A 15,251-nucleotide genomic window follows, 5' to 3' on the forward strand; every position below is an offset into this window, starting at 1 on the left:
GTTACCAAGGTTGCTTATCATCCCACGGACAAAAATTCTGCTGATGCTCCACTGGTTCCTGAAGCCACGTCTACCGGGGAAAAGAGTATCATGGCCCATGGAATCTGCCCATCCCTCCTCAGTCTATTTCCTACTTAGGCTTTGTGGGCTGGGGTGGCTTTCTTTTTAATGAGGCATCTCTTTTCTCACCATGTTCCTTCCTGAAGGTAGAAGCAGAATTCTCAGCCTTCACTACCCCATCTAAGTTTCTCCTATTCTCCTAAAAGCCATCAGAGACTTTGGCTTTTCCATACTAAGGCCACCCTTTAGTCATCAGAGGTTCACATTAAGTGCTTAGTGCCCAGTTATTTGAATGACATCAACATGGCCCTTGGGTTTAGACAAGAAAAATAATATCCTGGGTTTCCGCCAGCTGGAGACGGCTTTTCTTCTTAAGAGAATGTCCCCTAGAAATGATCTGCCCACTGACTTCCTCTTACCCCAGAATCCACAGGTTCATTCTTTGCATCTGCTTTTATTTCTGTGTCTACTCATACACACATGGGTGCACATGCACACACACATGCACACCCATGCACATCACACACACACACAAACCCATGCACATCCCACACACATGCACATCACACACATGCACATGAACACACACTCACATGCACTCACACACATGCGTACACACAACATAAGTACTTGGTATAACCGGTCAGCCTCCTTTTCATTTGCATTAGCTCTGGGAACTCTCTGGGGATCTCTTTCCACCATCCAAACTGGATCCTTCAGGTGTTCCCTGCAGTCCTCCAGGACAATCCCTGCGCAGCTGATGGTCCCTCACCAGATCTGTGGATGAGCCAGGGAGAAGATCGGGGTGAGCACGTGTCACGTTGCCACAACCCGACGTCGGACTCCCTGCCCTGCTCACAGGTCTTCTTTCCACTCCGTAATGACCGTGATTTATCACAGGAGAGTCCCGCGCTCCACATCAGGTTCTGTGTCTCGGCTGCTGCTGCCCAGGCCTTAGGGACACCCTCTGTCTTTGCCTCTCCCCTGCTGTGGCCCTGCTGCTTGCTTCCCAGGATGCAGCAGGCATGTGTGCATGCCTGCTCATCGACTGTCCAGCCTGCTCCTCAGGAGTCAAAACAGTGCTGGGAACACCGCTGGAGTTCTTCACTCTCCACCCTGATTTGTCTCACAGTGAACCAGGATAGGCACCTTGGAGGAAAGGCAGCGAGCAACAACGAGGATGCTCTAAGAGGGTTTCAGAGCTCAGAGGAGGGTGAGGCTGGGGCAGAACAGGGGTCCACACGACACCCATGGAGGAGAGAGGACGGAGTCTCTGGGAGGGTTGATGGACTGGGAAGACTCTTCCTTGGGCTCTTCCACCAGAGCTTTTAGGCCCAACAGGACACCTGATCAGACCTGCCTGAGGAGACCATCTGAGCCCCGGGGGGCTGTGCCTGGCTTCCTCGCTCCTCTGTCCTCATGGGTTATGCTGAGGTTACTCATCTTGCTCCAGAAAATTAAACTCAGCCTGTCTTCACTGGGCCACATGAACTTTAGTCCTTATTACTAAAGGACATTGCCTGAGAATGTTAAGGCACTATTCCCAAATTATTCTCCAGGTCTTTTGGAAGAATAGACAAAAGCTTTTATTGCTGACAGCCGGGGCTGAGATGCAGAGATGCAGAGATCTAAACCTCTTGCCACACCTCGACCCTGATTGAGGGTAGCGACAAGCTTGTAAAGCTACCACCCACAAAAATCAAGAAGGAGGGACTGGGGAGATAGCTCAGTTGGTAGAGTGCTTGCCTTGCAAGCACAAGGCCCTGGGTTCGATCCCTAGCACCACAAAAAAAAAAAAAAAAAAAAAAAAATCAAGAAGGAGATAAAGGAATCATAAATAATCACAATCACAATATGCATTTCATAATAAGTGGAAGGTACTTGGTTAAAAAAAGGTAGTTTCCAAAATCGCAAAAAAATTACATTCTCAGAAATCACATTTCTTAGAAAAGGGGAAAGAGAAGAGAAATCTCTTACATTTTTGTACTCGTGGTCAAGAGGCAAAGGGGGGCATATGTGGGCATCATGAGGAAGGGATGGGGGTGAACTTCACACAGGGTGAAGTCTGCGCTGATTTTCAAATCAGGTCATTTCTCTTTGTCCCCTCAAAATGAGACTAAGTTGGACCAGAGTGGGGAGAAAGGCGCAGGTGTGGCCATTGTTTAAACTCCAGAACACCAGGGGACAGGCCTGTCTGAGCCCCATCCCAGGACCCTCCCCGGCAGACTGGGCACTGAGGGGGAAGCAGGTTTCTCATGATGGGGAAGCTCGGAGAAATGGGGAAGCAGGGGATTGAGGCCCCCAGAGGCCTCCACAGAAGCAGGGCAGGGACATGGTGTGTGCGGAGTGGGTGTGGGCGGCAGAGGGGAGGCAGTCAGCTGTGGCGTGCTGGCTCTATGAGGGCCTGAGGCTACTTGCTGGCCAGAGTGCCTTCCCACTGGGGACAACTGGTGTCCATAAAGCCACCCTGTGGCCCAGAGTCTTGTACTACACACAGCAGAGCAAACCCTACACTTAAAGGAGTTCCCGGCTCCGAAAGGGCTCCAGAGGCCCTTCTGCGGCTTCTGCTTCTCCTAGCAGAAGTGGGAGCATTTCCACAGGAAGGCCAAAGACATCAGTGTCCGCTCCTTCCCTAGGCACCCCGCGTGGGCTCCAGAAGCTCCCTGGTGACACGCTTTACCGTCCACATCTGAACATCTGGAATGTTCTTTCTGAGGTTGAACCTCTGACTACCTGGGCGCTGCAAGTCCACTCTAGAAGGTGGCCTATGACCAAGGTGACCCTGCATAGGGCACCCTCATCCTGCTCCTTTGGCTTTTTAAAAACGTGTGTTTATAACTGAAGAGTAAGGCAAAGCTTGCCAATACTCTTAACATTGGAATTTAATTGCTTTACGACATACTCTTCACAATTAATTTTATATCCAATATATGAATATTGGTACCCTCTAATTTCTAGGACAGAAAACTCTTGAAAATTGTATCTAAAGCATCTCTCTGCGGTTTTCATTGTATTTATTTTACTCAAGGATTGTCTAGTATCCCTTTAAATAGATGTACCATCATTTGCTGAGATATTGCTCTATTTTGAACATTTATGATTTTTAAAGGATTCCTCAAGATATTTTTGTGATTCCCGAGGATAATTTGTGAGAAGCAGAATAATGATACAATGAGAACAAAGGTTTTGTCTTGCACACATATTAACGGATTGCTTCATAGAGAGGGCTTGACTCCTCCGCTCTGGTTTTGTAATGATGCACTGGTTTTGGCATAATTTCCCCCACCCAGCATAGCCTGCAGGGAGCGAGGCTGTGTGTGAGTTTAGTATGAAGCACCTTCACTCACAAAGAAGCCTGGGAAGGCAGTGGCTTCTGCAGGGCCTGGGTTCCTGGTTTTGCTCATTCTGAGGCCTGGAATACTGTTTGCAACCAGATACCTATCCACAGCACTATCTGAAAGGATTCAAAACTCACCAGAGAGGAGGAATAAAAGATGTAAAGCCAAAATTACATTACAAAAGGACAAAATCTGACAGGGTCAAATTTTTGTAACCTGAGTTATAAATACCTCATTAATTATTAAGTTTAGCCTAAAATAATGGCCACTTACAAACCTTTCCTACAAAGGTTATGAAAACCCCATTTTTTCTTCCTGTGGATCTATTAAAACTATTTATGAAATTCCCATCAAGCAGAGATGCTCTATGCAAAGTTATAAGATAAACAACAGGCAGGTCTGGTCTCAGAAGTCACTCATTCTTGTCCACCGTCACTTGTGCACTGGCCCGACCAATAAGACCCTAGAGCTCATCTGCTTGAGAAGCACACGTTATGGATTGGATGTGAGGTGTCCCTCAGAAGCTCAGGTATAAAACAATGCAAGGCTTAGAGGAGAAATGATTGGGTTATGTCCTTAACATAATCAGTAAATATATCCCTGATGGAATTAACTGAGCAGTAACTGGAGGCAGGTGGGGTGTGGCTGGAGGGAGAGGTTCATTGTGGGTGTGACTATGGGGTATGCATTTTGTATCTGGAAAGTGGAGTCTCTCTCTGCTTCCCTCTGCCACACTCTTCTACCATGATATTCTGGCTCACCTTCAGTCCTGAAGAATGGAGCCTGCTGTCTATGGATTGAGACCTCTGAAACTGTGAGCCCCCAAATAAACCTTTCCTCCCCTACAGTTGTTTTGGTCAGGACCTTTAGTCGCAGCAGCAAAAGAGCTGACTGAAACAGCATGGGTTAGCAGTCAGCATAAAAATGCTAAAGTGTAGATGGAATGGTCACTGTGAATAGTGGAAGAGATTAAGTTGAACTGGAATGGGTGATGTGTTGAAGGAGAAAATACAAAGAGTTTTTAAATTTCTTTTTAATGAGAACATGGGCACAGTTTGGTCAACAAAATGGGAACTAGATTCCATGAGAAAGGCACACGTTGAGAAAGGAAAAAAGGCTATTTGCAAAAATAAGAAATCTAAAGATAAATAAAAATCTCTTACATGAACTTGAAAAAAAATTTAAAGAATAAAAAAAGAACATTAAAGAAAAAGAAACCAGTAGTCTATAACGGAAGTATCTGAGAGACTGAGAGCAAGAGGAGAAGATTTGGAAAGTGTTATGACAGAGAACAGATACAGGACATTTCCAGGGTCCCTGGGCTTTAAACGGCAGCATTCTGGAGAAAGGGAGGGCACCCCGTGGAAGAAGCGATCTGTGGAGCTGGACATAAAAGGAGATGGAGATCAGCTAGGAGCCCCGTAAGATCACCAAAGCTTGGAGGGGACAGGCAAGGGAACGCTCAGCCACGTGTAATACAGGATGTGCCAGACTGACGTCAGGAGCCTCAGACTTTCCATCCCCTTGGGGACTGGCCACAGATCACTTCCTCTGAGACTTGCCCACACACCCAGCAACTGAGAAAATAGCCACAGCAAAGCAGGTGGGAAAAGCTGGGGCGCAGTCCTGCCCCGCACCCTGCCGCACACCCTGCCCCAGGCAAAGCGCTGACGATGGAGAGGGAACGGCCAAGTCCTCCATCGCCCAGAGGAGCAGAAGATGTGCGTACACCTGGAGACACCTGGCCACTGTGGCTCCACCGAGGACTGGGTTCCTAAATCACCTTTCTCTGCGATCGGATGGGGCTGAGCATTCCCAGGCCTCCCTAAGCTCTGAGGCCAAAGCAATGGTGTCAGGCAGGATGAGGGGCACTTCCAGAAGCTATGCCCTGAGCCCACAGAAAGAAGAGTGTCCCAACTCTAGTTTACCCCAGAGAGGAACTGGAATTTGTCTCCACCCTCTCCCGCTGCAGCAGGAGGCTGGACCTCTAGCTCATCTGCCTCTAGGAGCTGATGTGGCAGGCGAGCAGCCAGCCCTGGGAGTCTAAGTGGAAAGGGGGCATCCCCATGGTCTTCTCCTGTCTGTCTTGCTCCAACAATAGAAGTAGGTCTCTGACTTCTCCCTGGAAGGAATCTGAGCACACACTGAGCATCCCAACTCCTAAGCTTCCACTTGGGAGACTGGCTCCTAGCTGTCCTAGCTCTGAATTTGGATGGAACTCTGTACTTACCAGTCCTCTGGACCACAGGGAACAAAGATGTAATTCTAAACAAACATAAACACTTTCAGGGCTGATCCTTCCTCCCCATCCATGGACTCAGTGCAGTGGTCAGATGAAAATTTCCAACTCCCAAATACTCAAGCTTCCTGGAAGAGGTCTGAGTGCATGCCAGGGTTTGATTAGCTTGCATCTGGAAGCTGATAAAGTAGACAACTGGAAGTCCTTCAGGAGCCTGAACAAGTGTGTGGGCCCTTTCCACAACTCCTGCTGTCTACCCCCAGAGAAAGCATGCCCCCAGCTAACCTCCCTGTCTCTATGAGCGAATGGAACTGGCATGTTTTCTGAACCCTAAGGGTGACAACGGGCAAAACCACAGATGACAGAATGTGCAGCCTGAACCTGAGAACCCATAGGCCCACCTGAGACAGTGACTGAAAATTAAGGCTGAAAGAAAGGGTTTTGAAGGCGGTAAGCAGGTGGCTTGTTACACACACAGAAACTTCCACAACATTATCAGCAGATTTTTTGCAGAAATCTTGCAAGACAGAAAGGAATGGGGTGAGATATTCAAATTCTTGAAAGAAAAGAAGGAGGAGGAGGAGGAGAAGAAGGAGGAGGAAAGAAGAAAGAGAAAACCTGCCCACCAAGAATCATGATCAGTGGTGAAAACTGAAAACTGTTCCTCTAATAACCAGTAAAATACAAGGATCCCACTTTGTCATTTTCATTCAACATAGTTCTGAAGATACTAACAAGAGTACACAAGGACGTAAACCAAAAGGCACAACAGTACAAACAGACACACAGACCCCTGGAAACCCAATAGAGAGCTGGCAAATAAACTCCAACACATGTGCTTAACTAGCTTTCGATAAAGGCACAAGATGGCATGTTAGGCTGAGGGTTGTCTTTGCAGTGTTTTGGGGAGACTGGATACCCACATTCAGAAGTATGAAATTGAATCCTTACATCATACACAAAAATATGTGAATGTGACAGATGGAACTATAAGACTGACCAAAAAAGTCTAGAGCAAAGCTGCTCAACGTTGGCTGTAGCTATGGTTGTTGGATATCACACACAAACTCAGGCAACAGAAGTAAACCAATCAGGACCGTGTCAAACTAAAAGGATTCTGCACAGAAAAGGAAACAACAAAAGTGAAAAGCAATCTGAAAACTTGGAGAAACTATCTGTAAATCTTACATCTGACAATGGGTTAATATCCCAAATATGTAAGGAACTCATAGAACTCAATAGCAAAATCAGTTGAATTAAAACTTAGGCAAGGCATGTTGTGTGTGTGTGTGTGTGTGTGTGTGTGTGTGTGTGTGTGTTGCGTGCACATGTGCACGTGTGTCTCCACAGGTTTCAACCTGGCCTTGGATGGCTCCTCCCTACACTCTCTGGAGGAAGGGCTGATGATCTGTGGTGAGTCCGGATCCTGGATTATGCCAGACTCTGGTGCCCTTCTTCTCCCCTGTGAGCTACTCTCTGGTGGAAAGGAAGCCACAGCACTCCAAGTCAACAGGAATGCAAAATTTATGCTGAAAATAAGGCCATGATCAGAATGGCAGGGACAAAGCATGTGCCTGTGGTCACTGCTGTGGCTTCTGAGCCCAGGCTGAGACCAAGAGCAGACCTTGGAATCGCTGCAGGCAGAAATGCCTCTATGAAAGAAAGCAAAAGCAAAAATTCCTGCAAAAGTTATTCCTCAAAAAACGACTAAACCCTCTGGGAAAAGGTGCCTTTGTGGGTGCTTGAAACTGAGCCCAAGCTGAGCCAGATCCTGAGCCTTTTAAAGAAGAACTTTCCCCTGAACCTATTTTGGTAAGCTTAAGTGTACAACTTGAGAGAGAGAGAGAGAGAGAGAGAGAGAGAGAGAGAGAGAGAGAGGAGAGAGAAGATATTGCCAATGTTGTTACTTGTTATTTCTTGTCATAGCAAGATGTGAAAATAACCTGTCTTTCAAAAGATAAAAAGTGATGAATTGTATTCAGCCATGGGAAGGAAATCCTGTATTCATCATGACATGGGAGAAACTGGAGGGCATTGTGCTAAGTGAAACAAGCCATACCCCTTTCACTTACATGTGACATTAAAAAAAAAAAAAAAAAAAAAAGAAATACACAGAAACAGTGAGTAAAATCTGGGAATGGAGGGGGAATGGGAAGAAGTAGGTCAAAAGGTTATGCAGGATGAATAAGTCTAGAGATCAAGTGCAGATCCTGAGGACTCTAAGTGACAACAATACATTATATACTTGACATATGCCAGATTAGTACAGTTTTGTATTCTCATGTACACCAAAAGTAACTATATGAGGTGATGGTAGGTTAATTTGCTTGATTGCTATAATTATTTCTCTATGTATATGCATATCTGAACATCACATTCCACACCTTAAATGTATACAGTAAGGGGACTGAGGTTGTGGCTCAGTTGTAGAGCACTCACCTAGCACATGTGAGGCAGTGGGTTCAATCCTCAGCACCACATAAAATAATTACAAAAACGATGTTGGAAATATTCCATATTAAAAATATATATAATAAGAAAGAAGAAAAACATGACATGCTACTGAAAAAGTGAACTACTTTTTGCCCGAGTGGAAGGAGTTATTTAACTTTTAATAATACTAGGGGTTGGAAAAGGTGTGGAGAATTACATATTTTAATATCCTGCTGATGAGAGTATAAATAGGTATCCTCTCTATAAGGTCAACTTGCATATGTGTTAAGATTTTACTCACACATACTTTATAATAATGTCAATTCTCAGTATCTGGAACATTTTCTTACAGATTATTAAAGAAAAATGTCTATTGAATTGCTTTTAACATTAGAAGATGAGAGCAGCCCCTGTGCCAACAGGCGATGATAAGGTAAGCTACACACATTCATTCAATGGAATTTGAGCAGTTGTTAAAAATGGTAGACGTACCTACCATGGAGTTGGTGTCCAGCCCACTCTGTGGCATTCCATCCTCTTCTCTGCCTTATCAGCCATGACTCAGGCAGTTTGGGGAGCCAGTGAGAAGGCAGCAAATTGAAGATTGCTTGGTTGAGAAGAGCAGACCAGGGGGCTCCTGCTGTCTGAGGCTCCCTTCCTCTCCTGTCCATCAGCGACTCCAGTCCAACAGGAACACAGTGGGCCCTTCTTTCCAAATCCGGGGGAGGAAGTTCTCTATCCTGCTCTGCTCAGTGCTGTCTCCATTGGCCTGAGAGCTCATTTGTGAGGCCTGCTATTCCACCCTGCCCTTTTCTTCCCTTTGCTCCAGGCATGGGGGCCTCTTACTGTTCCTCAAGTGTACCAAATGCACACATGCCCTGGGGATATCACCACATGCTGCTGCCCCCATTGGAATGCCCATGGCTCCCCAGCAGTTACAGCTTTCTCTGTAATCCCCTCCTGATCCTTACCCAATAGCTACCTTCTCGGTGAGACTTGTGCCTCTGAAATGTCAACCCTCATCTTACAATGTGCATTTCCTCCCTTGCTTCTTTCCCATGTCACTTCCTCATGTGACATATTGTACTCATGTACCTTGCTTATGGTCGGTCTTTCCAATAGAATGTGAGCTACATGAAGGCAAAGACTTCTATTTATTACTTGTATGTAGACTAATACCTGGGTAGCGAGGATGCTCACTGGACATTTTTTGAATCAGTGAATGAGTGGTTGATGAGAGCAGAGATGTCACTGGATTTAAAGAGAATGGTGACATGCTGGGTGTACTTCTTGCAGGGGCTGGGCACTCCTGTTTTCTCCATCTCTCTCGGTCACCTCCACTTTAAACTCCTCCTCTTTGGAGTGCTCCCGATGGTGTCTCCTTTAATGCTTCAACTCACAGAGACGCTTTTCACCCACTCTGCTCTCATACGTCATCACCACTTAGCTTTCACTCCATAAACAAATAAAAAGCTTTCTTGAGTAACTCTTTTTTCTTATCACCTAAGGGATGATGGCATCCTAAAACTAAATATCCAGGGCAGGGGGCCCTCAGTCTAGAAACCTAGTGCCCTGTATCTTAGCTTGAGTCTGTGACTGAGAAAAGATGGAGAGACAGATGGGGCATCCTTCACTGTTCTCCAGAACGACCTCCTGTTGTCTCAGGTGTTGCTTCTTCCAGGACTACCTTCCATTCCACCAGACTTTCTCCATTCTCATCTTGCGGAATGCTACCATTTCAGGTCACTCATTTCCAGCCTTCCCTCTTCTTCTCCTCTCCTCCCATAATTCCCTGTTTTCTCTACCTCTCTTTAAAGTTAGCATCTGTATTAGTAAGGGTTCTCTAGAGGAACAGAATCAACAGGAAGTATGATTTTTAAGAGGGGATATATTAGATTGGAAAGAGTGGAAAGAGTTATTTAACTTTTAACAATAGTAGGGGTTGGAAAAGGTGTGGAGAATTAGCTATTTTAATATATTGCTGATGAGAGTATAAATAGGTATCTTCTCTTTAAAGGTCAATTTGCATATGTGTTAATATTTTACTCACACATACTCTATAACAGTGTCAATTCTCAGTATCTGGAACATTTTCTTACAGATTACTGAAGAAAAATGTCTATTAAACTGCTTTCAACATTGAAAGATTAGTTGGCTTACACGACCAGGAGATGGATCGTTCACAGTGGCCGTCTGCAGGCTGGAGAGATGGAAGAACCAACAGCTGCACAGTCCAAGAGGCAGAAGCCCCAGAATGAGAGGGATCAACAGTGCTACCCGAGACCAAGGCTTCTGGAAACTCCCTGGAGAATCACTGACAGTGTCCACTTTGGAAGAGTGAAGAAGCGAGAGTCTGGTATCCTCAGATGATTGAAGCAGCGATCATGGACACGTTCAGGAAGAGTTGAGCTTGCATCTGAATCTGCTTCCTTGTTCTTCCAACTTTTATTCCATCCAAGCCACCATCCTATTGGGCAGCACTGCCCATACCTGGGGAGGGTTTCCACTTTAGTTCACTATCTCACATCCCAATCATTCCTAGTCATGCCCTCATGGATACACCCAGAAGCCTCTTAATCATCAACATCTCTTAATCCAATCAAGTTGACAATTCAGATTAACCATTACAGCATCCTTCAACATAATCCCTCTTCTCCCCCAGAAAATCTTCTCTAATGATGGATTTGTTACCATCCACAAGTGAAGGACCTCTACCTGTCTGTCTCACCTGCTCTTCTCTCCTGGGGTTCATGTACTTCTGCTCAGCTCCTCACTGAACACATGTGAATGCCTTCCATTCCAACACGTCTAGAGCCAGCCCCACTCTGTGCTCCTAGAGTTGTGGGTAGTCTTGCTCACGGTCTTCCCTGTCTTCTTGCCATTGTTTCCTTGTCACCGGACCTGTAAACTCCTCCTTTTTAGAATGCCCCTGCTGCTGTCTTGCTAGCTTCCATTATTTCTACTTTAGCATGCTGGGTCTACCTGAATGCCAGATAAGACCATCTCCTCCCTGGGCTTTCTGCCTCTAATCTTATGCTTTTCCAGCCCATTCCAAAATCTTTTGTTATAATGAATGTTCAGAAATGGAAAATTTGATCATGTTGCTCTCCGGCAGCACTCAACAGCCTTCTCTTATCTTGGGGTCTTCAGTGTAATATCAGCTTGCCTTGAAAGCATCACGCCATTTCCTGCATGATCCTCAATGGCTGCTCTGAATTAACCTCTCTCTTTACAACTCAGCTGGGCTTCTCCCCATTTACTTCATGCCTTCACATCTCATGCCTTTCTATAACCTGTACCTTCTGCTTGGAAGTCTCTGCCCCTCTCCCAAATTAATAAATTCCTAATTATCCACAAGTTCTTAAATTTCCCAGGAACAGTTTCTTAATTCTCTTCTATTTGTCTGCTGTAAGTTTTTCTTAGCATATATTCACATTATAACATAGGCAGTACTTTATTGTTTTTATTTAGGTATTTGTTTCCCCACATCTTCTTCATGTTCCTAATTTACAACATTTTTCAGTGCCTAAAGCAACATAGGTACTCAGAAAATATTTATTAAATAAAAGAACACATTATTTGATGCTTTTCTATGAAAGTTTATTACATCCACATCTACCAGCACAAGTCATGATTTTGAAGATGTCATACATCTCAAGCTGTTACTTTTTGTAAGGTTGTCTTTTGCCATTTATTTTGCCACAATACAATGTTTATGTAGTCTGTCATGCATGGCAGTGCCTCAGTTCCTCTCTCCTGAGATACTTCTTCAAGAAACACCTGCATATGGGTTGACCACAAGGCCAGGAGAGCAGACGGGTGGGCAGAAGTCAATCAGTTTCCATTTTGGTTACATCAGTTCCTGTGTAAACAGCAGGCATCTTTCTTTTTAGAGCAGTAGCCTACTTGTATTTCCAAATAATTACAATATTCTTGACAGAAGCCCTCACTTCTCTTGCAGTTGACAACTTTGAAAGCTGGTTCAGGTTCTGCATAAAGAAATATCCAAGTTAGCCTCTTAAGATTGTCTCAAGAGTTGAACAGTGGCTATTTTAGCTCTTAAGGGTTATGGTGGGGGATGGCAGTGGGCGCAAAACATCTTTCTGTCACCACAGTTTCACATTCTCAGCTGTAAAAACTATAGACCCATAGCTCTGTAGCTTCTGGGTCTCCTCAGCTCTCTCACTAGCCAAGTGGGGGTAATGGTCCTGTTTCAGGGAACACCGTTAGACTAAACGCCTGGTATGGTACTTGTTTGTAACTGTGGTGTTCTCCCTTTCCCTTTCCTTGGGAGGTGAACCAGTTTAGTAAGTCCTCTGAAACTAAAGTCCACTTCCAGAGAGATTGAGACTCGGATAAAGCAGAAATTAAAGTTGATGGGGCTTTAAAACTGTTGGATTTACAAGCAATTTGCCAACACACTCTCGTCCTCCTCATCCACTGAGCTTCTGATCTAGCTTTTCCTGTTTCAGGGTCAGCAATGAATTTGAGAACAGGAGTTGCCCAGAAACTACTGTTTCCTCCAGGCCTCATGGGTATGCAATGGGTCCCGGGCAGGGAAGGCCCTGGAGACAGACCAGGGGCTGTCTAGGAGAGTCCAAAAGAGTGGCCGGGCATGTGGTTCCATGCCATTTCCTGTGTTTCTCCTCTCTCAAGTAGACTGGCATATGGTTGTTCTGTGTCCCCATCCCCAGGGAACATTCTCTGAGCTCACTTCACACCTGGAACTCAGCCGGTATCCAGTAAATTCCTGCAGAGTGAATGACCTCTGAGGTCAACCTGACAGGAGGAGAATGATCCATCGATATTGTCTCCTCTGGTTACTGCGTGGCATGAACTCAGAGATTACAGAAGGAGCCTTAGATCATTCACTTCTTGGTCCCCCTGAATGCCCATATTTCGTGAGGCCCTCAGTGATCCAGCCCCAGAAGAGGCTGTAAGACCTCCTTGACCCACTGTGCATGGTGACACATGTCTACTGTCAAAACAACTTAGAAGGCCAAGGCAGGAGGATTGCAAGTTTGAAGCCAGGCATGGCAACTTAGCAAGACACTGTCTCAAAATATAAATAAATAAATAAAAAGGAGGGCTGTGGATATACTTCAGTGTCAGAGTGCTCCTGAATTCAATCCCCAGTACCACAAATGTGTGAAAACACACACACACACACACATCTCTCATGGCCTTCCTGATAGGCAGGACAGACTGAGCTACACACACCATCTCCTCCAAACCACTACTGTTCCCCAAACCAATCCACACAACCACCTTCCCATCTCATTCATTCAGTGTTTCCCAAGTGACGAGCTCATCACACTCCTTTGCACCTGACTTACCCACATAAGGGGGAGTTCGCGGTTCAAAGAGACGCTTTACGTGGTGATGCCACTCGAGAGACCCATCTGCGCCTCGTCCAGGAGTGCCTCCCTTGGGGTCACTGGGAACCTCAGTGCCCGAGTAGTTAACAGAGAGGGCTCTGGGCAAGCCTATGAACAAGGCAAAGGCACAGCAGAGTGTGTTCAGTGCTCCCCATTCAGTAACCCACGAGGACAGTGCCCCCTAAGGGGTGGTGAGGGTGGGCGAAGGAGATGGGCAAGGTGGGAGCGTGCCAGGTGGCACCTGAGCACGTGCGTGTGTATTGAGGGGAGAAGAGAAGGGTGCTGTGTGGAAAGTCTTTGTGCAGGGACATCACAGTGCACTTGTCAGGGTTCCCTAAGACCAATGCCCTTCTCTATAAGGAGCAGAGGAATGTTACAGAGATGAGAAAACAGAGTGAAAGGAAGGACCTGCTCACGAGGGAACTCAGTGCCATCAGCACATTCTAAGTGTCTGAGAACCCATCTCAGACTTCTGCCCAAAAGTCCCGTCAGGAAAACGTGCTCCTGGGACTTGGGTCTCGCTGGCTAGCCTCTGCACAGACTTTTGCAGGGAGATCCTGGCTCTCAGTCCACCTTTCTCTTTTACCTGGAAACAGCAGAGCCACAAGGAGAAGGCTGATGAGGGGAGGGTGGAACTGCTGAGCCATGTCTGCCGTGGGGACTGCAAACTGCAGGGCCCTGGGGTGGACAGGTGGTTCCTTTATAGAGCCCGCCTGGTGAGTGGGCTGGGGGCATGGGAGCTGTACTCCAGACTCCTCAGCCACAAAGGGCACGGAGGACACGTTCTATTCCCACTGCTCGCAGAACAAGCACTCGAGTCGTATATTCTGCGCTCACCTTTCACCTTGGGTGGGTGTGATGATCAGAAAGAGCAGAAGGACTGAGGAGGAGGATGAAAGGCATGGGGAGGCGGAGTAAACATGCTGTTACCGTAGAACCCCGGCTGCCAGCTAGCTCCACGGCTGCTAAAATTCTCGGAAACCAAGATAGGAACAGGCCGCCAAGTTGCTTCTCTGCTGTCTGCGGAGCACACTTACCTTAGCGTGCAAAATCATGCGTGAGGGCATCAACCATGTCAGGTGTGACCTGCCTTTAGAAGCTGTCGCTTACCGAGGTTCTGGAGCTGTTCCAAAACGTTAAAAATCTGCATGCCCGGTCTTTCTTCTCCTCGAGTCTCGAGTCTCTCTGCTTCCTTGTTCTCTCTTCCTCCCTTCTCTTTTCTCTCCCTCCTTGTGTGTGTGTGTGTTTTTTTTTTTTTTAAAGTGAATATACAATTTATTTAACATTCAAACTTCATTAAGACATGTGCAATATGGCAATTTTACTGGGGGTTTCACCCTACCTAGGATATGATTGCTTGCTGGGGCTTAGCAACAGGGTCCAGTTCACACTTAGCACTAATTAAATACTTTATTGAATAAATACAATACCAAACAAAATGCATTCAAATGCTTTCTAAAAAAATCAATTTTAAAGGCCTTTCTATTCAGGCTAATGACAAACACAATAAAGGCAGATATGCTAGTTTAACATAATTGGCTGATTTTATACAGCACTTATATCTTTTAGTCCACAAGTATATTATTAAATGATAGAGAACATCTAATACAACCATTTCTACAGAACTAGGAAATAAATTTCTAAGAAAGATTTTACAGACCCCATCTTTTTATACTCACCCCAACAGTCTAACTCTAAAGAGGATAAAGCCAATGACTTTCCTCACAAGAGCTCACGACTAATGTCGCTTTGCTATCAAAATCTGTATTTCTGATCCGTTATGAGCATTGAGACAAGATTCAA

At 45.7% G+C, this 15,251-nt stretch overlaps 2 long non-coding RNA genes across 2 annotated transcripts in view; both read right to left on the reverse strand.

Moving 5' to 3' along the window:
* The window catches only part of LOC306660663, a 781,776-nt gene that overhangs the window by 171,874 nt on the left and 594,651 nt on the right, over positions 1–15,251 (reverse strand). The window lies entirely within an intron of this gene.
* Positions 11,956–14,678, reverse strand: LOC306660666. The gene is made up of 4 exons (XR_013763705.1): positions 14,486–14,678; positions 13,407–13,556; positions 12,474–12,849; positions 11,956–12,059 (listed from the first exon to the last, which is right to left on the reverse strand). It is a non-coding gene; the product is annotated as an uncharacterized lncRNA (long non-coding RNA).

Source organism: Sciurus vulgaris (genome assembly GCF_902686455.1).
Source record: "Sciurus vulgaris genome assembly, chromosome: 5".
Taxonomy (NCBI): Eukaryota; Metazoa; Chordata; class Mammalia; order Rodentia; family Sciuridae; genus Sciurus; species Sciurus vulgaris.